General features: G+C 40.6%; 1 protein-coding gene across 5 annotated transcripts in view; it reads right to left on the reverse strand.

Moving 5' to 3' along the window:
• The window catches only part of RASGEF1B (RasGEF domain family member 1B), a 559,901-nt gene that overhangs the window by 27,348 nt on the left and 506,703 nt on the right, over positions 1–25,850 (reverse strand). The window contains exon 1 of one of the 5 annotated variants that reach the window (XM_041759004.1): positions 15,694–15,847. The exons of 3 other annotated variants lie outside the window; for them this stretch is intronic. The gene's annotated coding sequence lies outside the window, so the exon portion shown is untranslated. Of the gene's footprint in view, positions 1–15,355; positions 15,653–15,693; positions 15,848–25,850 lie in introns of those variants that run through there. One more of the 5 variants, XM_041759005.1, reaches the window with a different exon arrangement.

A 25,850-nucleotide genomic window follows, 5' to 3' on the forward strand; every position in this document is an offset into this window, starting at 1 on the left:
GCTCCGGAGCACAAGGCGCCGGGACACAGCCCAGGATCCGGCCTCCCCCGGGACAGGCAGAGGCCGGGAGGGCCCAGGACAGCGAGGACGCTCCTGCCCTGAGCTGAGCAGATCAGCGGCCCCGCCCCGGAGCCTCCAGGCCCTGCAGACAGAGAGCCCCGGAGCTACTGCGGGGGCTGACTCCAGGGCTGCAGAGCTGCCCCTGCCACTGGGGTTGTTCCTCCTGGGGCTTCACGGGGTGAACAACCCCCACTGAGCCCTGCACCAGGCAGGGGGCAGAGCAGCTACCCCAAGCGCTAACACCTGAGAATCAGGACAGCAGGCCCCTCCCCCAGAAGACCAAGGAGACGGACCAGTTCCAAGGGAAGTCAAGGGACTTACAGTATACAGAATCAGAGGATACTCCCCCGTGGTTTTTTTGTTTTTTTGTTTTTTTGTTTTTTTTTTACTTTTTGATTTGTTTGCTTCCCCCACCCCCTTTTTCCCTTTTTTTCTTTTTCTTTCTCTTTTTCTTCTCTCTTTCTCTTTTTCTTCCTTTTTTCTTTTTCTCTTTTCTTTCCTTCTTTCTCTCCTCTCTTTCTCCTTTTCCCAATACAACTTGTTTTTGGCCACTCTGCACTGAGCAAAATGACTAGAAGGAAAACCTCACCTCAAAAGAAAGAATCAGAAACAGTCCTCTCTCCCACAGAGTTACAAAATCTGGATTACAATTCAATGTCAGAAAGCCAATTCAGAAGCACTATTATACAGCTATTGGTGGCTCTAGAAAAAAGCATAAAGGAGTCAAGAGACTTCATGACTGCAGAATTTAGATCCAATCAGGCAGAAATTAAAAATCAATTGAATGAGATGCAATCCAAACTACAACTCCTAACGATGAGGGTTAACGAGGTGGAAGAACGACTGAGTGACATAGAAGACAACTTGATGGCAAAGAGGGAAACTGAGGAAAAGAAACAAACAATTAAAAGACCATGAAGATAGATTAAGGGAAATAAACGACAGCCTGAGGAAGAAAAACCTACGTTTAATTGGGGTTCCCGAGGGTGCCAAAAGGGCCAGAGGGCCAGAATATGTATATGAACAAATCATAGCTGAAAACTTTCCTAATCTGGGAAGGGAAACAGGCATTCAGATCCAGGAAATAGATCCCCCCCCTAAAATCAATAAAAACCATTCAACACCTCGACATTTAATAGTTAAGCTTGCAAGTTCCAAAGATAAAGAGAAGATCCTTAAAGCAGCAAGAGACAAGAAATCCTTGACTTTTATGGGGAGGAGTATTAGGGTAACAGCAGACCTCTCCACAGAGACCTGGCAGGCCAGAAAGGGCTGGCAGGATATATTCAGGGTCCTAAATGAGAAGAACATGCAACCAAGAATACTTTATCCAGCAAGGCTCTCATTCAAAACGGAAGGAGAGATAAAGAGCTTCCAAGACAGGCAGGCACTGAAAGAATATGTGACCTCCAAACCAGCTCTGCAAGAAATTTTAAGGGGACTCTTAAAATTCCCCTTTAAGAAGAAGTTCAGTGGAACAATCCACAAAAACAAGGACTGAATAGATATCATGGTGACACTAAACTCATGGTGACACTAAACTCATATCTCTCAATAGTAACTCTGAACGTGAACGGGCTTAATGACCCCATCAAAAGGTGCAGGGTTTCAGATTGGATAAAAAAAGCAGGACCCATCTATTTGCTGTCTACAAGAGACTCATTTTAGACAGAAGGACACCTACAGCCTAAAAGTAAAAGGTTAGAGAACCATTTACCATTCAAATGGTCCTCAAAAGAAAGCAGGGGTAGCCATCCTTATATCAGATAAACTAAAATTTACCCCGAAGACTGTAGTGAGAGATGAAGAGGGACACTAGAGCATTCTTTTTTTTTTTTTTAAATTTTTTTTTTTTCACTAGAGCATTCTTAAAGGATCTATGCAACAAGAGGACTTAACAATCCTCAATATATATGCCCCGAATGTGGGAGCTGCCAAATATATCAATCAATTAATAACCAAAGTGAAGAAATACTTAGATAATAATACATTTATACTCGGTGACTTCAATCTAGTTCTTTCTATACTTGATAAGTCTTCTAAGCACAACGTCTCCAAAGAAACGAGAGCTTTAAATGATACACTGGACCAGATGGATTTCACAGATATCTACAGAACTTTACATCCAAACTCAACTGAATACACATTCTTCTCAATTGCACATGGAACTTTCTCCAGAATAGACCACATACTGGGTCACAAATCGGGTCTGAACCAATACCAAAAGATTAGGATCGTCCCCTGCATATTCTCAGACCATATGCCTTGAAATTAGAACTAAATCACAACAAGAAGTTTGGAAGGACCTCAAACACGTGGAGGTTAAGGACCATCCTGCTAAAAGATGAAAGGGTCAACCAGGAAATTAAGGAAGAATTAAAAAGATTCATGGAAACTAATGAGAATGAAGATACAACCGTCCAGAATCTTTGGGATGCAGCAAAAGCAGTCCTAAGGGGGAAATACATCACAATACAAGCATCCATTCAAAAACTGGAAAGAACTCAAATACAAAAGCTAACCTTACACATAAAGGAGCTAGAGAAAAAACAGCAAATAGATCCTACACCCAGCAGAAGAAGAGAGTTAATAAAGATTCGAGCAGAACTCAACGAAATCGAGACCAGAACTGTGGAACAGATCAACAGAACCAGGAGTTGGTTCTTTGAAAGAATTAATAAGATAGATAAACCATTAGCCAGCCTTATTAAAAAAGAAGAGAGAGAAGACTCAAATTAATAAAATCATGAATGAGAAAGGAGAGATCACTACCAACACCAAGGAAATACAAACGATTTAAAAAACATATTATGAACAGCTATACGCCAGTAAATTAGGCAATCTACAAGAAATGGACACATTCCTGGAAAGCCACAAACTACCAACACTGGAACAGGAAGAAATAGAAAACCTGAACAGGCCAATAACCAGGGAGGAAATTGAAGCAGTCATCAAAAATCTCCCAAGACACAAAAGTCCAGGGCCAGATGGCTTCCCAGGGGAATTCTATCAAACCTTTAAAGAAGAAACCATACCTATTCTAAAGCTGTTTGGAAAGATAGAAAGAGATGGGAGTACTTCCAAATTCGTTCTATGAGGCCAGCATCACCTTAATTCCAAAACCAGACAAAGACCCCACCAAAAAGGAGAATTACAGACCAATGTCCCTGATGAACATGGATGCAAAAATTCTCAACAAGATACTAGCCAATAGGATCCAACAGTACATTAAGAAGATTATTCACCATGACCAAGTAGGATTTATCCCCGGGACACAAGGCTGGTTCAACACTCGTAAAACCATCAATGTGATTCATCATATCAGCAAGAGAAAAACCAAGAACCATATGATCCTCTCATTAGATGCAGAGAAAGCATTTGACAAAATACAGGATACAATCCTGATCAGAACTCTTCAGAGTGTAGAGACAGAGGGAACATTCCTCAACATCTTAAAAGCCATCTACGAAAAGCCCACAGCAAATATCATTCTCAATGGGGAACCACTGGGAGCCTTGCCCCTAAGATCAGGAACAAGACAGGGATGTCCACTCTCACCACGGCTATTCAACATAGTACTGGAAGTCCTCGCCTCAGCAATCAGACAACAAAAAGACATTAAAGGTATTCAAATTGGCAAAGAAGAAGTCAAACTCTCCCTCTTCGCCGATGACATGATACTCTACATAGAAAACCCAAAAGCCTCTACCCCAAGATTGCTAGAACTCATACAGCAATTTGGTAGCGTGGCAGGATACAAAATCAATGCCCAGAAGCCAGTGGCATTTCTATACACTAACAATGAGACTGAAGAAAGAGAAATTAAGGAGTCAATCCCATTTACAATTGCACCCAAAAGCATAAGATACCTAGGAATAAACCTAACCAAAGAGGTGAAGGATCTATACCCTAAAAACTGTAGAACACTTCTGAAACAAATTGAGGAAGACACAAAGAGATGGAAAAATATTCCATGCTCATGGATTGGCAGAATTAATATTGTGAAAATGTCAATGTTACCCAGGGCAATTTATACGTTTAATGCAATCCCTATCAAAATACCATGGACTCTCTTCAGAGAGTTAGAACAAATTATTTTAAGATTTGTGTGGAATCAGAAAAGACCCTGAATAGCCAGGGGAATTTTAAAAAAGAAAACCATAGCTGGGGGCATCACAATGCCAGATTTCAGGTTGTACTACAAAGCTGTGGTCATCAAGACAGTGTGGTACTGGCACAAAAACAGACACATAGATCAATGGAACAGAATAGAGAATCCAGAAGTGGACCCTCAGCTCTATGGTCAACTAATATTCGACAAAGCAGGAAAGACTCTCCACTGGAAGAAAGATAGTCTCTTCAATAAATGGTGCTGGGAAAATTGGACATCCACATGCAGAAGAATGAAACTAGACCACTCTCTTTCACCACACACAAAGTAAACTCAAAATGGATGAAAGATCTAAATGTGAGACAAGATTCCATCAAAATCCTAGAGGAGAACACAGGCAACACCCTCTTTGAACTCAGCCACAGTAACTTCTTGCAAGATACATCCACAAAGGCAAAAGAAACAAAAGCAAAAATGAACTATTGGGACTTCATCAAGATAAGAAGCTTTTGCACAGCAAAGGATACAGTCAACAAAACTCAAAGACAATCTACAGAATGGGAGAAGATATTTGCAAATGATCTACCAGAAAAAGGGCTAGTTTCCAAGATCTATAAAGAACTTATTAAACTCAACACCAAAGAAACAAACAATCCAGTCATGAAATGGGCAAAAGACATGAAGAGAAATCTCACAGAGGAAGACATTAAACATGGCCAACATGCACATGAGAAAATGCTCTGCATCACTTGCCATCAGGGAAATACAAATCAAAACCACCATAAGATACCACCTCACAGCAGTGAGAATGGGGAAAAGTAACAAGGCAAGAAGCCACAAATGTTGGAGAGGATGTGGAGAAAAGGGAACCCTCTTACACTGTGGGTGGGAATGTGAACTGGTACAGCCACTCTGGAAAACTGTGTGGAGGTTCCTCAAAGAGTTAAAAAGAGACCTGCCCTATGACCCAGCAATTGCACTGTTGGGGATTTACCCCAAAGATACAGATGCAATGAAACGCCGGGACACCTGCACCCTGATGTTTCTAGCAGCAATGTCCACAATAGCCAAACTGTGGAAGGAGCTTCGGTGTCCATCGAACGATGAATGGATAAAGAAGATGTGGTCTATGTATACAATGGAATATTACTCAGCAATTAGAAATGACAAATACCCACCATTTGCTTCAACGTGGATGGAACTGGAGGGTATTATGCTGAATGCAGTAAGTCAATCGGAGAAGGACAAACAGTGTATGTTCTCATTCGTTTGGGGAATATAAATAATAGTGAAAGGGAATAGAAGGGAAGGGAAAATAAATGTTGGGAAATATCAGAAAGGGAGACAGAACATAAAGACTCCTAACTCTGGGAAACGAACTAGGGGTGGTGGAAGGGGAGGAGGGCGGGGGGTGGGGGTGAATGGGTGACGGGCACTGAGGGGGGCACTTGACGGGATGAGCACTGGGTGTTATTCTGTATGTTGGTAAATTGAACACCAATAAAAAATAAATTTATTTTAAAAAAAAGAAAAAAAAGTTCAAAAGGATCATAGAAATTATCTGGTCCAGGGTGAAAAACAGATTTTATTTCACTTTCCACTGCAATCAAATTACAAGTGGGTACCTCACCTCCTGAAGATGAGTGAGAAAAATTCCAAGGTTCTAACTAGGTAGGAGAATGTGTCCTAAATGATTAGCAACAACTGCAAATACAAGTCATGAAAGAAGCCAAAGCCCATGTGCCATCACACTCTGCTCCAATCTCCTATTTTTGTAAGTGTACAAACCCTAGAAGGGTGAGATGAAGTGACCAGGCTAAGATCTCACAGTGATGTGGCTAAAGTACCAAGCGAACCAATGGTAGCCCTCTGAGTCCTGCACCCCTGATGCCTACTGTTCACTGACAATAACCATTAGCCTATGATAGTCAAGTGTCACCCAGTTCCCTTTCAAGGAATCAGCACCACAAATATTTGTACTTCTCGATTATCTACTTCCACGAAACAGACAAGGATTCAGATCTGACCAAGGACTCAGATTTAATGAAGATTAAATGAAGATTTAATGAAGATTTAATGAAGCCCTAATCTGGTGCTTAACAGTTCTGATAAGAACTTTAGAAGGTAATATACCACCACCAACACGTTTTTTATTTAGAAAATTATTCTCAATTTTCTTCACTCCTCCCAAAATCCTAAATTATAACAAAACCATTAAATTCTTTTATGGCAAAGTTCTTCTTAGAGCATCATTTGAGCGATGGCAAAGGCTTCTGTATTATTCCTTGGAAATGTGTCACTCATGAGATTTATTTGAGAAGATACAAAATAGCAACCCTCAGACAATCCCCTCCAACCAAGCACGGAAGAAAATACTGCAAATAGCAATGGAAACCAAACTGAGGTAAATAAATCGGGGTTATAGCTTATTACCCCTACAAATCAATTTTAAGAAGAGAGTATGTCACAGGTCATTTTCTGCCTCCTAATCGGCCCTATGTTCTACTGCTAATCAGCTGATTTCATTCTCCCATGAACTATCTTGGTTGTTGAACTTGCACACAGCAACAATCAACTGCTGAGATTTGAAATCACTCCAAGAGACTCCAACCCCTTATTCACATACAGTGGTCATATTTTTCTATGTTGCCTTATACTCAAGATGGCATCTTTTGAATTCCTTAGGCCCTCTCCCTCCCTTCTCATTCTGTTATTTTGGATCTTTTGTGCTGGGAAGGTCTCCACATTCCACCTTCCTTTACTTCTCTGATTCCCCTTCAAGGCTGCTCATCAGAGACATGCCTAGATGCATAGCACAGAAGGCTGAGAAGATCAGCAGCTGCCATTTGTGTAAAGTTTACTGCCTGTAAATGCCTTTTGGGATTCTTAGAGCTACTCTGTTTGGCAGACATCTTCTCACTGTTTTGACTGTATAAGCAGCTGAGGTTCAGAAAAACTGTCATAACTGACAGGGGTTACAGAGCAGATCAGGGACAGATAGGACAGTGTTTCAAACCTAGATCCTCAGGTTCCGGGTTCAAAATTTAGTATACTACATCATGTTGAACTACAAATGGACTTCCTTGAACTTGTAATATTTAACCATTAAATAAAAAATCTGTTCCTCCCAAATTGTAGGCTATCAGAATAATTTATATGCTTTACATGTTCTGTCATTGCTCCAAAGATGTATTAATGCCACTAATTACTCGTACTAATAAGCAATAATATCATGGTAACAGAAGTATGTATGCTACTGACCTTTGCAATCAAAGCACAGTCCCATCGAGTTAGATCTCAGATTTTAACATACACTTCTTTACATTTTAGTATCTTTTTAATTGGAATGTACATACTGATAAAGGCATGTGTGACAGTCTTTTTTTTTTTTTTAGCAATATGAAATAAAAGAGCATCTTACAATGGATGGAATCTTAGAATTCAATTAAATACAGTAATATTTGCTTGTGTTTAAAATCTTACTGAGTAAAAAATCCAGTAAAACATCTCAGTGAGACAAATGACCAAAATAAAGGTCATGGATCACAGGATTCATTACAACCATTTCTGGACAATCTCTAACAAGTGGCCAATCTAGCAATTTTCTGAAAAGACCAACTGCCTTGTGTAATTAAACGCATTTGACAAATAAGGGGAGGTCAGCAGCATGGTACAGAAAGTACTGTTCGTGAGGTAGACCTTAAATACCTAAGAAGATAAACATAGTGAGTTTTTTCTTTCAAGTATCTTCCCTGTTATCAGCACATCAAGAGCTACTGTTTGTTCATATTACTCAGATTTGTCATCTATGTCTCATTTTTCAAATCAAAACATTAATATTAGCTTGGTTCTTATTTAAAAAACCAAAATATCCAAGCACTGGACATAAGAATCCAGAAAAGCATTATATCCCCAGGCATAATTAATGCCAGGAATCATTTGCTAGTGATTTCTGTAGTGGAAGAAAGGCAAAGGGTGAGGCTGCTCTTAGCCCAGGGATTCCATTTATTTATTTATTTGTTTTCATCTCTGTGTAGTTCTGATTTCTTCTCTTTCTCTTTATAGCTCTCACAATTAATATTTTCTATCTCTAGAGTCCTTTAAACTCTCAATTTACTCCCCTCTACCCTTTCCAATATAACCTCAAAACCAACTTCTCCACTGTCTACCACCCTTCATTAGCACAAGTTTTGCCAAATCCAATATACCTATCTGCTAACCAAAATCTTGCCCGGAGGAAACTGACTTTTCCAAAATTAGAATGTGTGACAGCATTAAGTAAATGCTGGCAAACTTCAAGGGGCACCTGGGTGGCTCATATGGTTAAGGTCTGCCTTCAGCTCAGGTCATGATCCTGGAGTCCTGGGATAGAGCCTCATGTTGTGTCATGTTGTATAGGGCTCCTTGTTCAGCAGGGAGTCTGCTTCTCCCTCTCCCTCTGTCTCTCCCCCACGGTTCATGCTCTCTCTTGCCCTTAAATGAATAAATAAAATCTTTTTTTTTTTTAGGTCAAACTTCAAAGTAGTTAATTCCTTTGAAAAAAGATGTTTATATGAGACACTTCGAAAAAGCTGCTGACTTTATTCTAATAACTACTAATAATATAAGGCAGAGAACAGGTTAATCTCACAAGCAATTCTCACCTTACAAAGTTTGATTTGTAAATCATTTCCTGGGAAACTCAGAATGTATTCAATGTGACCAGTGGCTCTTAACTTTCTAGGGAGATCACAAACCTCTCCCCACACTGCCCTGGGAGAAATATACCATCAGGTTTGCATACACCTACCTTCAGGGAGATCAGACCCCAGTTTAGGAAGCACATGTGCAGGCCTGTGCAGAGCCTGGATACAATTTATCTAGTCATCTTCAAAGAAGAAGAACCTGGTGGTTCTGAAGGGAAGCTTGGTCTGCCACATTCAAGCCTGGCTCCTTAGAAATCAAGGCATACTTGTGTTTTCAGGTAGTACCAATCAAATGGAGTTTATGAGAAATTTAAAATGATTCTTCTTTTGGTTTGGGTAGAGATATTTAAATAGGCATTTTGTTCCCCTACAATTAAGATGGCACTTTGGGGTGGGGAAAAATGCCATGAGACAACAGGAAACAGATACTGGTTTTTAAAACAATGAACCAGGCTAAAAGAAAGCTTAGAACCATGAAATTAGCACACAGATTACAGGTTCTGTTGGAAAACTTCCCAAAGGGAAGTAAAAGATATATCTAACTCAGGTAAACAAGATGAATGCTCTTTTCTAAAATTAACTTGGTAAGCTGAAAAGCTGGTTGACAGACAAGATATGTTACAGGGGCAGCTAATTCAGTCACCAAGATATATCATGTTCTTCCAAGGACTCTGAAAAAGTTCAGCCTGACATTGATCCAGAAGCAAGGAAGCAAGCTCTGGGTGATTTAAGGGATGAATGGATTTGAAAGGCATGCCTAATGGTTTCAAACCAACGAAAGCACCAGATGAAAAGCTGCCTTTTTCTAAACAGCAGACTGTGTTTGAATTAGTGACTGCTTTTGCACAATGTTATTTATGATGAGGCAGGTGCACCAGGATAAGGTGGTTTCAGGTGACAATTCAAATTGGAAAAGAGGTTGAGGAAAAGATGGGTATGGGAATGAAATCAAAAGCTATCCTTCAACATCTGCTGTAGGTGCTTTGTAATTCTCTACCAGAATGTCAAGTCAGCGTTTCCTTTACACTTAAGAGAATAAGCTAGAAAAGGTAGGACTCAAAACAACAACAAAAAAGGTCTGGAGGGCTTTCGATCCATATTTCATCAGAGTACTCTGGTGAAATACTTAACAAACCCAATACCTTTATATTGATCACTATCTTTTTGTTTCCCTTCAAATGCTGGGCATGTGCCCCAATTTAAAAAAAAAAACCCACTGGAGTAGAGGAAGGCCTCCCTATCACAGCTGAACTTTGAAAGTATATTTGTTTAGTGAGGAGAGGCTTAATTTAATATCCTGGAATTATAGGTTTCCCAATTCCCATCTAGATTCCAAAGGAACTTTGCACTTTGGTGAGAGGCACCTTCTTCCTTTTCTCATTTGAGGTTCCAGAAAGCTGAATGAGAAAGAGTTCACGTATTTCACCTTTACTCTAGCTGATTTTCTCAAGCATAGCTAGCCTCCTTTTGGCACCACTGGATCCTAGAATACAAGGATGGACTGCATGTTCCTAGAGTGTAGCTAACTATGGATCTGGTTTAGGGTGAAAGGAAAAGTCATGTTCCTGACACTATCTAAATAAAACATGGCTTCTTCTGAGCTTGAAAATGCCTAGAAGATTATTTTCTCACATCTTTCCTGAGCCAGGGGAAATCCTAAAGGCAGAGATTTCTAGCAACAGCTCTGGAAACTGTAGAAATGCTACACTTCTGCTGACCTCCTTGAGAAAAGAGGTACAGTTTCTGTGAGCACAAACAATGCAGAGTAGACAATTCAGAATCAACTTACTTCTTTGGCACGTGAACAAAAAGTCACTCTCAGGTGTATTCTTTGAAACTGAGCCCCAAGTGCTTAGTAAATTTCATAATCGGGGGGAGGGGGGAGTAAGTATTTTTTTAATTAAAGAAGGTCTTATTTCTCTCCATAATGATGAAATCGGTGGTATTATTTACTGATGTTATAGGCTTTCATACAAAAAAAAAAATGAATTTGCATGTCGCTTGATTTATCCTGGATGCTACTTAAGAAATATTTACTAATTCCTAATTGATGGAGGAAGAGGATTGACTCAAATAATTATTATCTTTGGTTTTCTTGGAAGAAAATCAAAGCTAAAAAATTTATCATCTTTTGTCTTGGGGATATCTTGTCAGCAGCTTATTTATTAAAACACAAAACGACATTTCACTACATGGCAACTCTAAACGGGCCTGGAGAGTCATTTAAAACTTTTCTGCAAGACAGATCTTTACTGTGTGGGAACAGATCGCAGAACACGTTGATAACGACATTTCACTACATGGCAACTCTAAACGGGCCTGGAGAGTCATTTAAAACTTTTCTGCAAGACAGATCTTTACTGTGTGGGAACAGATCGCAGAACACGTTGATACTCTTAAGGCATTGTTTTCAATCTAAACTTCCATGTAGTTTCCGATCTTAACAGTAGATGGCTCCACGTTCCTTGTCTGTGAAAAGATGGGTGCTTTTCAGCTGTTAACAGTGGGCGCTGGCTTAGAAAAGTAAAAGGACAACTGCAGTTCCGGATTTAAAAAAAAACTAAGAAATTGGTGTTTGTGATCTTGGCATATTATTGAGGTTAGGAAAGTGACACTGTCTATGCTGTACAGTTGAAAACAAATGCTGGCTGAAAAAGTCAGCCTTTTATAGGTCTTAGGGGGCCCAAATATGATGAGAATTAATTATTTCGTTTTCCCAGAGGGATAAAAGTGATCTTCTGGATAATCAAAATCATCCTGATCTAATTACGTGCTGTCGAAAAGAACTTTCTGGGATATTAGAAATGTTCATCTTCTATACTGTCCACTACAGTAGCCATTAGCCCCAAGTAGCTATTAAGCACTTAAAATGTGGCTAGTGCAACTAAGAAACTAAATTTTTAATCCTGTTTAATTATATTAAATACCCCCATGTGGCTAGTGGCTACCATACTGGATGGCACAGATATAAGTTGTTGAATCATCTATATGATAGCTCTCAAGCCAAATTATAGACTATCATATGGGGAGCATCCTTTACTAAAAGGGTTTATTTTTCTAAACCAAATTTATTTCAGCAGGAAAATAACCTGATACTTAGTAAGGACATTTAGTAAACAAGCAGAATTTTCTATTTACATTTTACTATGTAACATAGTTCCCGGGATAATTTTATTTTTTGGCTGCAAGTTCTTGAAAAACAATGTTTATCCCTCCCCGTCCATTCTTCTCTTTTTGATAAATAGAAAGATCCTGTCACTCTGTAAAGTGTTTTCCTTCCTTACAGGCTAATTTTTACTTTCCCTTTGTGAAACTGATTTTCATACCAGGGCTTCCTAATAAAATTTGCATCAAATGAATGACTTCTAGATATAGACATACCTTGAAGTTGAATAGTAAATATATAAGCCTAAGAAAAAATGATAGGTCAAAGACTGGTTAAAAATTTCATAAATGGTGGGATGCCTGGGTGGCTCAGTCAGTTAAGTGTCAGACTCTTGGTTTCGGTTCAGGTCATGATCTTGGGATCATGAGATGGAGCCCTGCATCAGACTCCGTGCTCAGTGGGGAGTCTGCTTGAGATTCTCTCCCTCTTCACCTGTCCCTCACACTCGTTCTCTCAAGTAAGTAAGTAAGTAAGTAAATAAATAAATAAAATCTTTTTAAAGATTTCATAAATAGTAACACTGACTTAAGTAAAAAAATTTCTCACTCAACTTTCTTGATAATTAGTATTTTTAATACACTTAGAGGAGAAAAACAAAAGCAAAAGAGAGGTCAAGAAAATATTAAATCTCTGCATAGTTGTTATCAATGCAAAGAAATTTCACTCTCTTCATTTCCCTACATTCAGAAAGTAGCTGAACATCTAACCGTAGACATCCTTCATTTTCCACCCCATTTAAGGTACAAATGCACGAAGTGATAGTATAGCAAAATAAATCAGTTGTCACAGAATTAAAAGTGACTCATAAATCATCTAGTTCAACACCTCATCCACTTTATAAATATTGTGGGTAAAGGGAGAGAACAAATGACTTGCTAAGTCTCCAGAACCCATCTCCCTACTCCCAGGGCAGAAATCTGTCCACAGCACGAGGCTATAATATCTGTCATTTTAAGATAATCAGAGGTTGTATAGATCTATTTTTTTTTTAAATAGGTTTAATTGGAGAACCAAGAAAGGACAGGGTAGTTCTTCTAGAAAAGTGAAGCAGGTAATGAGGCAACACCTAAATTCAACCACTAACAACAAAAATGCCATAAATCTTAAGCAGTATTTTCAACAGTACGATTTGTCTCTTTAAGACTTCACAATACATAATGATGTCTTTTTCATTTATTTTTTGTGGTATCAGAATAAAAATTCTCAACCCCTGCTTTGGGGATTCCAAATTCTTCTCTAAGTAAGGGAGAATGTCCTCTTTTCCCCATCTCCTGTCTCAGGGAAAACCTATTGGAGCCACACAAATTCCTTCTCCAAAGTCCCACTTCTTACACGTAGCCTTGGAGATTGAGAATGTTGATTCCATCATTTCCTGTGCCATTATCAGGTACCTTACCTCGGATAGACACTCACCCAGCTTCTCCCCTTTATCTCTTTTTCCTAGATGGGAGTTATTCAATTGTTAGGTTTTTTTTGAAAGGGTCTATTGTACTTTGATGGTTAATTTTAGATTGACAGAACATAATGCTACTAATAATATAAGAAATGTGTACTATGATAAACAATACATATTCAGAAACATCAAGTAATACATACCTAAGAGTACATTAGATTGGATGCTAAGCTGGGATAAAAAAGACAAAAACTGTAAATGCTTTTTGGTGATTTTCTATTCCAAAAGACGTGTTATCTCAGGTATCAGGTGTTAGTAGTATCAGAGAAAATGTCTTGTGGAGCACATAAAATGGAGTGAGACTGAAAATGAACCATGGGAGAAATAAATTCTAAGAATTGAACACGCCATTAGACAACTGGAAAGTACAAGGCCAGTATGCTTAGTAGTCAGAAATGTTGCCACCTCTAGGAAAACAAAGCACTGACCGACATGTAGCGGAATCATGCCAACAAGAAACTTGCTCATCAGTAGCTCCTCTTCCCATCTTTGCCAGAAAATCTGCTTGAAAGGAATGATATAGCAATGCTTGGGAACCCTGATTTCTGTCAAAAGTGTCCCAGGGTCCTCACGTGCCCAACAACTGTTCCCCCTACCCCACCCCCCCGAAATGAAATAACTGCTAATGATAAGATCTAACAGGCTGCCATTCTTTTATTTTGTTATGAGAATCTCAACAGCCAAAAATTTTTATTTTTATTTTTTTGAAAATCAATTCTACATTTGCCCTAAACCTCATCTAACCAGTTATATTCCTCCCAAATCTCCAATCAGGCATAGAGTCTGCCTTAATTGCCACCTCCTTGTTTCTTAGCATAGGTTTTATTAACAGAGGTCCAACCATGTTTTAAATTGAGACATAGCTATCACATGCCAAGCTCTGGCTGCTGTTTTCAGGAGGAAAGAATACATTATTTACCCCATCTGAGTCTGACTGTACCAAGACATTATTCAAGAGTGCAACACCCTGATCCCTAGGCTCTTCCTCTTTATGCACCCAGTTCAGAGACCCTCCCTCCCCCTTTGGAGATCATCCAGGGCTAAATATAGATCTACGCACACCAGCAGTTCCTGACCGCTGTCACATGGTGCTGCTGACGAAGGACTCCTTGGAGACGTGCTCGCCCAAACACACATACACAAATTTGCGTGCATATTCATCTATACACACTGTATCCACCGAATCAATCAGCGAAGATGGGCACATCGACATTGGGAGAGAAAGTGGCTCCCTAGAGACCTCCTCCTGCTATGTACATCACTTGGAGCACCCTCTGCACTGTCAGGGGACTTAGCTACCTTGCGTCAGCCTCAACTGCGTCAACTGGGTTGGGGTTAAGGTGCGAAACAATAGTCAAGCCATGCTCCAGTGGTATGCGGATGCGGGGACACACACACACGGGTGCGTAGACGCCAGCCCCAGGGGCCCCCTCCTTTCCTTGCACAGCGCTGACGTTGTTCCCGGGGTTCCCCCCAGGGAGTGGAGCCTCTCTCATACCAACCAGCTGCCACGAGGCTCCCGGGTACTTGGGCTCAGGCTATTAAACCCGAGCCGGGCGTCCCGAGGCGGCTCACCGGAGCTGCGCCAACGCCAGGAGACTCGGTGTGTCCCAGGTCTGCCCAGTGAACGGAGGGATGAACAAACATCACCTCGTCGGTGGCAAGCGCACGACATGTTTCCTGTCCTTCCCTAAGAATCAGGTCTTGGACTGTAGGACACTCACCTCAAAATAAACAGTCCGCTCCCCACCCCCAACACCCGCGAAAACTAGCCGAGTTGTAGGAGGAGACCACCCAACAGCGCACGGAAAAGGAGACGAAGGAAGGAAGGACGCGGAGAGAACTCAGGCAGATCCTCAAAAACCACCGAGATTTCGAACCTCAGGCCTGGCCGCGGGGCCCCGGCGAGAGAAGCAAAGCTCAGCGCAAGCCGGTCCCTGCCCGGGCCGCGGCGGCTCGGCCGCACCTGTCGGCACCCGGTCGGCTCCCGGGGCAGCCCCGGCGTCCTCGGCCGCCAGGCTGGGCCCCCGCTCTGTCGCTTCTGCCGGGGGCTCGTGCCAGGGCGCATCTGGCCGCCCGACTCTCCCGCCTCTTCGAGGCGCAGCGGCAGCCGGGGCGCAGCCCCCGCCCGCCCGCGAGAGCGCACCGGGCAGCTCGGCCGCACGCTCCCGCGCCCCGCTCCGGCCCCTGCGGGAGACGCCGGCCCCGGGCGACCCACCTGCAGAGGGGCCCCGGCTCCTCGGCTGCCCGGCGGCCCGCCGCGCGCCCGGAGAACTGCGAGCCGAAGCGCGCGCTCGGGAGAGAAGGAAAAAAAAATCCGCCCGACCGGTCGGGCGCCTTGTTTATGCCGGACTCCGGCCTCCGCCGCGGCGCACACGCCTCCGCCCGCCGCCCGCCGCCCGCCGCCCGCCGCCAGCCCCGCCCCGCCGTAGGCGCGGGCCAATCGGGGCGCCGCTCGCCGCCCGCCGCCCACGCCGCCGCCGCCGCCGCCTCCCGCGCCCGGGCCCCGCCCCCGCCCCCGCCCCCGCCCCCGCCCCCGCCCCCGCCCCCGCGCCGCGGGACTGGGGGCTTCGGGCGCCGCGGGAGCCGGGTGCGCTCCCGGCCTGCTGGGCTCGGCCGGCTCGGGCGTGCGCCTCGTTTCTGAGTCCGCCTGCCCGAGGCTGTTGGTGAGGTCGCGCGTGTGCGTCCGTTTCCCTGCGTGCTACCTGTGAATACCGGCCCGACTCGTTATACAGTATCTGTTAACGTGACTATGCGCTGAGGGTACTGCCCGTGTACTCTCAGGGGCCTGCTGAGAGACCACAGGAACATCTGCTTAGCAGATACTACGCCGAGCCCGAATGCTAGGCACTGTGCGAGACGCCGGGGGCGCGCTCCAGGCGAAAGTAGGCAGGTCCCTGCTCCTCTTTTTTTTTTTTAATTTTTATTTATTTATGATAGTCAGAGAGAGAGAGAGAGAGAGAGGCAGAGACACAGGCAGAGGGAGAAGCAGGCTCCATGCAGGGAGCCCGACGTGGGATTCGATCCCGGGTCTCCAGGATCGCGCCCTGGGCCAAAGGCAGGCGCCAAACCGCTGCGCCACCCGGGGATCCCAGGTCCCTGCTCTTCTGAAGCTTGCAGCCAGTCTAGGGGAGGACAAACGTCAAGCAAAGGGTCACCCAGACAAAATACAAAATTGCGGCTGTTACAAGTTCCACAAAGGACGCTGAAATAGGATTCTGGAGGCAGGGCGGGGAGGCCAGTCCTCAGTGAAGGCCGTGTTGTCATGGTAACCACATAGCCTGTCACTGGATACTTGATAACTATTTTAGAAAAAGGGTAAAAACCTCAATGCTTCACCTTGTACAAATAAAGGAGACTGAAGGGAAGAAACGATGGAAACAAGGGAAGAAAGAGACCCATGGAAAGAAAAAAAAACAAACAAACAAGCATTGGGAGACTCTTGCTAGCTAGCTACATGACCTTGAGTAAGTAAAGTATCTTTCCTGAGCTTCAGTTTTCCCATATATAAAAAACAACACTATTCATACCTGCCTTCTAGGACTATAATTAGGATTCCTGGGCTAGAGGAACTTTTCCGTGTGTGTGACCCTGCTCCATCCTCCTTCTCTCCCTCTTCCTTCCTAGTCTGGACGTGGTCATCTGGAAGTTCACCTTGCCAATTCTTACCTAATTCCTCCCCTCATTTTCTCCATCTGGACCTCCTTTCACTGCTGTCCCTTTAATTTTACTCTCTCCTTTCCTTCTGCAAATGGGTCTCCTCAAATCAGTAATTCACTCTGAGCCTCTCTGCAGTTTAAAAAAGAAGCCATGCAGCCCAAAAGGCTTGGTGGGAGTTGCCCATGCAGAGATGGCATAGAGGCTCTGGCTGCCCAGCCTGGCTATTGCACTTGTGCCGGGTGTTTCCTCCATCCTGATTCTGTAACAAACAAGTCATTTGAGGTTGTGTGAACCAGGCACAAGATTGAGGTTCCTGGGTCTGTAGCAATTAATTAAAGGGGTTGATGTAAAGCAGGGTTTCTTAGTGGAAATATTTGATATATCCTTTATAACCTCTGGATACACCCACTACCCCAGGAGATTTTGCCCTGTTTTACTTTAAGTTTTTTTCTCACCAAAAACAAAAGATGTTTATTTTAGATTCTCAAGATATAAAATGGACACTATGATAGTATTGATTTAATGTTTTACCAAACCACATTCCTGGTCCCACTTTGGTGGATTCCCCACAGCTCCTCCCAGCTCCCTGTATGAGAGGTGATACATACAGGGTCAGCTGCAGAGCTAGGTGGCCCAAACTCTAATCCTATCCTATCCCTTGGCCAGTTATCAAACTTTACAGGAAATACCCAAGGACCCTAAGCCCAGGTTTGCTCAGGTGAAAATAGCAATCATAGTTTATAAAAGTAACTTCTTCGCAGCAGGTTGCGAAGAATCATTAAAAGAGATACTACATGAAGTAGGTTTGGAGCAATGTCTCTCAGGGAAGCTTTCCCTGACCCCCACTGCACAGCATCCTTCCCTCCTTACATTGTTTCTTCTATAGAATTTACCACCATAACATATTGTATATTTTAGTTATTGTTGCCTCTCTCCCCTGGCTGGAATGTAAGCTCCGTAACAACATGGTTTGTTGTTGTCGCTGCAGTGGTTGATTTCCTGCTGTATTTCCGATGTCTAGGACAGTGTCTAACACAATAAGCACTCAATAAATATGTATTGGTTGACTTAATTAATGCCTGGTTAATGGTAAGCACTCCATAAATAAAAGCTCTTATGACTTAAAAAAAAAGCTTTTTTTCCATTTTCTACTTCCCATAATTTCTTTCTGGTCTTTTGACTCCATTGACTCAGTCTTATCCCTATAAACATTGGTGAGCTCAATAATACCAGTCACACTGATGCAAATAAAGCCTGGCTAAGTAGGATACTCAAACAATAAAAATGGCCTCTTGCATGATGCTTCAACTATATGGGAGGCCCTGTGCTAAACATTATTTTTATCTTCCTTTCCTCTTGGATCTCAAGTGCACAAAACTGTGCATTCATGTCCAACACCCTTTTAAGAATGTTTATTATGTTAATATATTTGTTTTTTATCATTGGTCTCTTTCATTTCCCCTCTAAAATCCTAGTTTTCACCATTCCAAAGCCATTTACTCTTTCACAATGTATTTAATGTGTGTTTTGCAATCTGCCTTTCATGAGCAATGATGGTATTGTTTTATGTGAGTACCACATGAGTATATTGACCTAAATGTTGTTGTACCATCCGTCTTATTCTGTTTCTCAGTGTGTTCCCTCCAATGGTTGACTTTGCTCATCTATCCAGCTTGATATATGTTGATGTTATTTACTCCTTTTACCTTCTGATGAGGATTCCACCCTATTTGTGTTACTATTTTACTTATATTATCTTTGATCCTTGCCAAAACTCTGATAGGTAGGTATTCTTTTCTTCACTTCTGAGATGAAGGAATGATGCATAGGAAGGTAAGTTAACTTGCCATGGCCACACAGCTGAAGAAGCCATAAATTAAACCTATACCTCTCTGATTCCAGTGCTCCTGTCTTTCTACTCTATAAAATGGATTTTGATTACTAGCTGTAAGATTTATGAAATAATGTCTGAAAAATATACCATTAATTTGACTCATTTTACATGTATAAGACATTGCTATTAAAACTAGTAGATATATGTATTTAAGCTAGAGTTGTTTTCATTGGAAAGCAATATGTATTATTTGTCTAAGACACAAGTTCATTATTATTCATGATTTATTATTTTCTTTTTTAAAAAAGATATATTTATTTGAGAGAGAGAGAGAGAGAGAGCGTGCGTGCACGAGAGAGAGCAGGAAGAGCCAAGGGAGAGAAACTCAAGCAGACTCTGGACTGAGCATGGAGCCCAGCTCCTGAGAAGATGACCTGAGCTAAAATTAAGAGTCAGACTCTTCACTCACTGAGCAACCCAGGAGCCCTGGTTTATGATCTTCTTAAAACACTTGAACTTTAAATGAAAATCTCACAAAGCATAACTGCCTTCAAATATGTAAAAACTAAAACAACAACAACAACAAAAAAACCAAATATGTAAAAAAAAAAAAAATGTCCTGTAAAAGAGGAATAAGTCTCCAGAGCACAAAATAGGACTAAAGAGTGGAAAAAATGAGGGAACAGATCACAGCTTTGGTGTAAGAAAAACATTAAAGATATCCAAGGTGGAATAGCAGCCTTTTCCAGCATTGAATTCCCTCTCTCTGGATCCTAAAAGGTCATGTGAAATGGCCAAATAACTCTCCAAAACATTTTGGACATTTGCCTTTGACATTTTCTCTTTCATTTGTTTTCTCAGTGTCACTCTGGAACATGGAGATGAACAGTTTAAGAATAAGGCATTTTAATCTGAGCTTATCCAGGTAAGAAAACAAGGTGGCTGATGACACTACTTATCAACAGTCAATCTAGACCATGACTGTGGCCTTTTCACTTTCAAGGCCGAGGATGACAAACCCACTATGTATGATGTATCTTGCCTGTCTTGTATTTTACCAAAAGATACATGAGAGTTTTATAAAGCAAAAACCTGAAAAATCATCAAATGCAATTTTTAGAAAATTACTTAACAGTTCCTAAGCAAGGTATGTTAATATGACCTAAGCAAGGTCTGTTAATATGAAATATAGCTATTCCATCCCCATTACCACCCGTTTCACACAGAATGAGGAAATATTATAGTGGCATGGCTAAGTCAAGACAAGTATTTTGGAACCACAGGACTCATTTTTGGGGATCCCCTCTCTTTGGACTCTCTCACAGGGCTGCAAACGGTTAAGATGAGTTACTGTGCAAGATGTGAAAGGCTAGAGTGAAAGGCTGAAGGAGGCTACTTGGCATGCTTTGGTACCATGCCCTCTTCCTACTTCTACCTTGAATGAAAGGAATTCTATGGGCTAACCTAGCTCACCAGGGAACCACGTTGGAATTTCATAGTAATGAAAAGTGTGTATGTTTGGCATTGACCTGTGTGCATTTTTCTGGAACCTAAAAGAAGGATGATGAAGGCAGGACATGAAGATTTAGATATTGAAGACCCCATGTCCCTGCCCAGTTGCATGAACACCTTTATAATCCTGCCATTTAGAAGGAATTTTTGTGATGAAACACATGATTGAAATGTCTTGGAATGGTCATCTCAATAATAATTCCCAACATTTATTATAGTTTACATTTTTTTTACACCCGCTATCTCATTTAGGGAGATCATTGGGTCTGTGAAGGTCATTTAATTCTGACAGTTGTCATTACAGAGGCATTTATTTTCCCTTCCTGGGATCTCTGAGAAATATTACAGATAGTTTTTCATTTAAACTTATTAAGAAGATACTGTAAGGACAAAGGAACTGACTCAAAAAGATAACTCTGGGGAAGTCTCTTCCATAGACCCATGTGATCTTTGATCACCATCACTTTTTATCTCTCAGACCTTAAGTTGTACAAAAGAATGTAATGACCTCTTAGGAAATTCCACAACAGATATAGTAGGTTTTCAAAATCCCCTAGGGAGATGTAAAAAAAAAAAAAAAATTAATGGATCTTCATTTATCCTAGATAAGAACTGTTGAAAGGCAAAGTTATTATTTTTCCTTTGTCAGCATTACTGTTTCACTCATTTGCCACTTCTTATTTACTCATACAAAGTAATTATTTGTAATATCCCCAGGAGGGAAATTGATATTGAGAAACAATATAACTTGGCCTGATCATAAGGCTATCATCTTCATTGGTTGTATAATGCACAGTGACTTATTTTTTTCTACACAAAGAAATATTTCATAACCTTAAACATGCATCATTTTGACAAGATGTAATGTTGTTTTGAATGTAAATTCAACTTTGTTTAACATGCATTTGTTCAGATAAGTATTCATCCTATAAAATCTTTATTACAAATAGTAATATAAGTGTATAAATATAAATATAAATAAATGTATTTCTCTATTTCCATTTTCTCTTTCTAGTAGTTTTTGTCTGCTTTCTTGTGAACAAGTTGATCTTATAATGAATTAGGAAAAGTTTTTCTGTTTCAAATTCTCATAGCCTTTAATGTTAAGTCTGATTACTTTGCTAGAAGATCCCACAATTTTGACTAATTACCAATCTATGTCCTAGAACATTAAGTGGGAGGAGGGAAGGGAGAAAATGAATAATAGAATAATAAAATTTTAGAACTAGTAGAAATATTAATAACATCTCTTTTTTTTTTTTTTTTTTAATAACATCTCTTTTAATCTCGCCCCACCCCCATGTCACCAACCAAGGCATTTTTGAAAGGAGATTGAATTCTAGAGAGATTAAATGATCTTTCCAAGGCCATCCAACAAGATAAATAGTAAAGTTATGCAAGTCAAAGAGCCTGGATGTTAAGCCTAAAACTTTAAAAACTACATGATTTTATTTCCTAATTACTTTTGCAGAGGTGACATCTATGGAGCTACTTTGACATTGTAGAAGGTACAATTTGTTTTCAAATACTGATGACAAATATTCTCAAGATATTAAATATTTCTCTATTTTATTTTATTTTTTATTTTTATTTTTTTAAAGATTTTATTTATTTATTCATAGAAACACAGAGAGAGAATGAGAGGCAGAGACACAGGCAGAGGGAGAAGCAGGCTCCATGCAGAGAGCCTGACGTAGGACTTGATCCAGGGTCTCCAGGATCACGCCCTGGGCTGCAGGCGGCCCTAAACCGCTGCGCCACCGGGGCTGCCCAAGATATTAAATATTTCTTAATGAAATGATAAAGGAGAATTCTCTAGATGTTGCTAATACCATATATCTTATTTAATATTCAAGACAGTAAAATAGTAAACACTTAGTTGCTTTATCGTTAAAATAACCATGGTGTATTCATCAGACATCACAAAGTATATTCAAGAAATTATGCTGATCAAAGAGCGTCTCTAATAAGCATTTACTGTTATCATCATGAAAACATATACCTAATATACCTAATGTATTTTCTCTTTCATCTACTAAAACAATTGATTTTCACAAGACTATATCATTTTTTAAAAATATTACAGCATTGTTGTGATTTCTAGATAATTCTGTGGAATTTAATTTTGTAAAATATCCAAATATTTATTTTGACACTTCAATAATATTTCAATAGGAAAACCAGCATTTCTTTTTTTTTTTTTTTTAAGATTTTATTTTGAAAGAGAGAGTGAGCCCAAGAGAGAGCACAAATAGGGGGTGGGGGAGTGGGAGGGGCAGAGCCAGAGGGAGAAGTAGGCTCTCCCACTAAGCAGGGAGCTGATGCAGGGCTCCAGGACCCTGGGATCATGACCTGAGCCAAAGGCAGATGCTTAACTGACTGAGCCACACAGGTGCTGAGAAAACCACCATTTCTGTATATACGTTTAAATACTGCTATAGAGTTGGAAATATCAGGAAGGGAGACAGAACATAAAGACTCCTAACTCGGGGAAATGAACTAGGGGTGGTGGAAGGGGAGGAGGGCGGGTGTTGGAGGGGAATGGGTGACGGGCACTGAGGTTGACACTTGACGGGATGAGCACTGGGTGTTTTTCTGTATGTTGGTAAATTGAACACCAATAAAAATTAATAAAAAAAATAAAAAATAAAAAAAAATAAATACTGCTATAGAAAACATAATACTAAATATATATTTACTACACAAAAACAAATGGAGTAGATCATATAGTTTAACTGTATTTTACTAGTCAATTAGAAAGAACAGGGGTGAAGGTGGGACTAGGATGGAGGCAAAAGGGCCTTCAATTTTTTGTATAGTGTTTGATTTCTTTCATAGAAAAGACATAAAGCAGATATGACAAAATATTCATGATTATCATTTGTGGGTGCTGGGCACACAGGTTTTATACTTTTTTATTTTGAAAATTTCTCAAAATAACCATTTTTATAACTATAGCTGGAATTTTCATATAGCTATACCATATAACCTTAAACTTCAATATTAGAGCTTATATTCTAAGGCAATCTATACTGGTGAAGTTATTGTTTTACCTTGTTCTGCTCTCTGATTAATCACATTCATAAAGTATGACTGTCAATCAGAAGTGCAGGGAGTTTTATTTGGTCTCACCATAGAAAAATATAATATGTGAAAAGTTCGTAAAAGAATGTTATACATCTCACACAGTTTATCAAAATTAACTTCCTCTTGCTTTTTCATGTGATCTCATGTATCCCCTCTCAGAGAGTGATGCATATGGTGAATATACACACAAAAGAGATTTGATTCTTGACTGAGACTGTCTTTAAAGTCAAATCTAAGAACAGACTAACACTACTAGCATATGATTAACATTTCCAGGGCCTGGAATTATCTAAGGATAATTTTAGAATCTACAATTATTCACGTAATTGTCTCCAATTAGCTGTCTCTGAAGAGTGGTCAAGAACCAAAGGAAAATGGAGGCTGAATATATGGACATGTCTCCTTTTTCATTGAATGGCCCATTTACGTCAGGTCTATTGAGTAAGCCAAAGTATATGTTTGGAATGTGTTCAGATGAGTCATTGGGGTGGAAGGCCATGACTGTTGCTTGTAGAAGTGGAGTTTGGGGAGATTGGAGAAAGAGTGGAATTCTCTAGTCCAGACTATTGCTCAATGATTTAAAAGAGATTATCTCCTAAGAGAAAGCTTGTAAGGAAATAAGCCTGAGAAAGAACAAGGCCTTCTTTATGAAGGTATGAACTTCATACCTCTCACAGCACTAAATATATAAGAGGGTCAAATAAAATGTCTCAGTCTGAATACAGTTTCCCCAGATAAATAAAACATTAGTCTTAAGTTGTTGTGTTTCTTAAGAACTCATAAACTCATCTTGAAATGCACTTCTTTCCTAAGTTAAAAGTTAAACACCAGATATTACAAAAGGCAGTTGTGAATCCAAACTTTCTAACTTCCAAAATATTAACAACAATTTGTATTTTTTTCCCCAAAATAGTTGAACTAGGACATACCTTTTTGAAAATATCTCTAAATAGATGGCGATTTGGGTTAGCCCTGCCCCGACTCTCACATTAAGGCTAATGGCGAACATATTGCCATTTTTTTGATTCACAACAAAAACAAAATAAAGATTTGAAGGTAAATTTTGATCTGTGTCTTTCCCTCGGTAAGGAAAAGCCCATATATAATGCTGGAACCAGTCCTTTAAAGTGTATCTCAATGATATAAGTTCTAGGAACATCTCATCTGACAAGTAAGAGGTCTGTTAGGCTCTAGAAATTTTTACATAAGTTCCTAGGGCATAAGGGAATATTTGAACCTGTTACACAGAAATTCTTCTGAGGAGAAATGACCAGTATATTGAAATATATATTGCAAAAAAGGCTAGCAGAACTTGTTCCAGAGCACACAAAATGAGGAAAGAAATTCAAAACAAGACAGCTAGTTGAGAGCAAACAATAGAAGGGACACATCTTCTCACCTAGAGAGCAAGAGCAGTGACCAGTATTTGAAAGGGACAATGGTCTGTGTGGGAACAAATAAAGAAGATCTTATAAAACTTGGCTCTCGGGGATCCCTGGGTGGCTCAGCGGTTTAGCACCTGCCTTTGGTCCAGGGTGTGATCCTAGAGTCCTGGGGTTGAGGACCCGCATCAGGCTCCTGCATGGAGCCTGCTTCTCTCTCTGCCTCTTTCTGTGTCTCTCATGAATAAATAAATAAAATGTTTTTTAAAAAATTAAAACTTGGCTCTCCGCTAAGGAAGTTAACACTCAGATTCTGAGTTTCCTCAACTGTAAAATGAGGGATTGGATGACATGATGTCAGAGGGGTTTTATTGGTGTCAAAAACGACTTCATATTAAGATTTTGTCAGTTCTTAAACTAGTTCCATCTGGATATCTCAGCAGCCAGTCAAGAGGCTCGAAGAGGACCAGAAGTGATAGACTCGACCCAACCCCACTGACATCAGTTTTCCTGGAATTCAATGTCTACATTATAGTGATTGTGATGTTTGAAAGAGTCCCTGGGCATCTACTTTCACTTTTCCCTGAGGCTCAGCCTATACTAGAGGCAGTAACTACCAGTAAATATATCATGGCATAGTGATACCTCTGCTCTGGGTCTGATGTAATAAAACCTGAGATTTAGCTTCAATAATGGAAGGTCTAGGATTCGTTTCTTACCCAAAAGATATGCATTCCATGTAGGGTGACCTAACCGTTCCAATTCACATGGGACTGTGCTCGTTTTAGCCCTGAAAACCATATGTCTTGGAAAGATCTTCAGCTCCAGGCAAATTGGGATGGTTGGTTGCCCTAATTCCACAGATATTTACTAAGAAACTTCCATGGGCCAGGCCCTGGA

The sequence above is a fragment of the Vulpes lagopus genome, chromosome 6 (genome assembly GCF_018345385.1).
Source record: "Vulpes lagopus strain Blue_001 chromosome 6, ASM1834538v1, whole genome shotgun sequence".
NCBI classification, from domain to species: Eukaryota; Metazoa; Chordata; class Mammalia; order Carnivora; family Canidae; genus Vulpes; species Vulpes lagopus.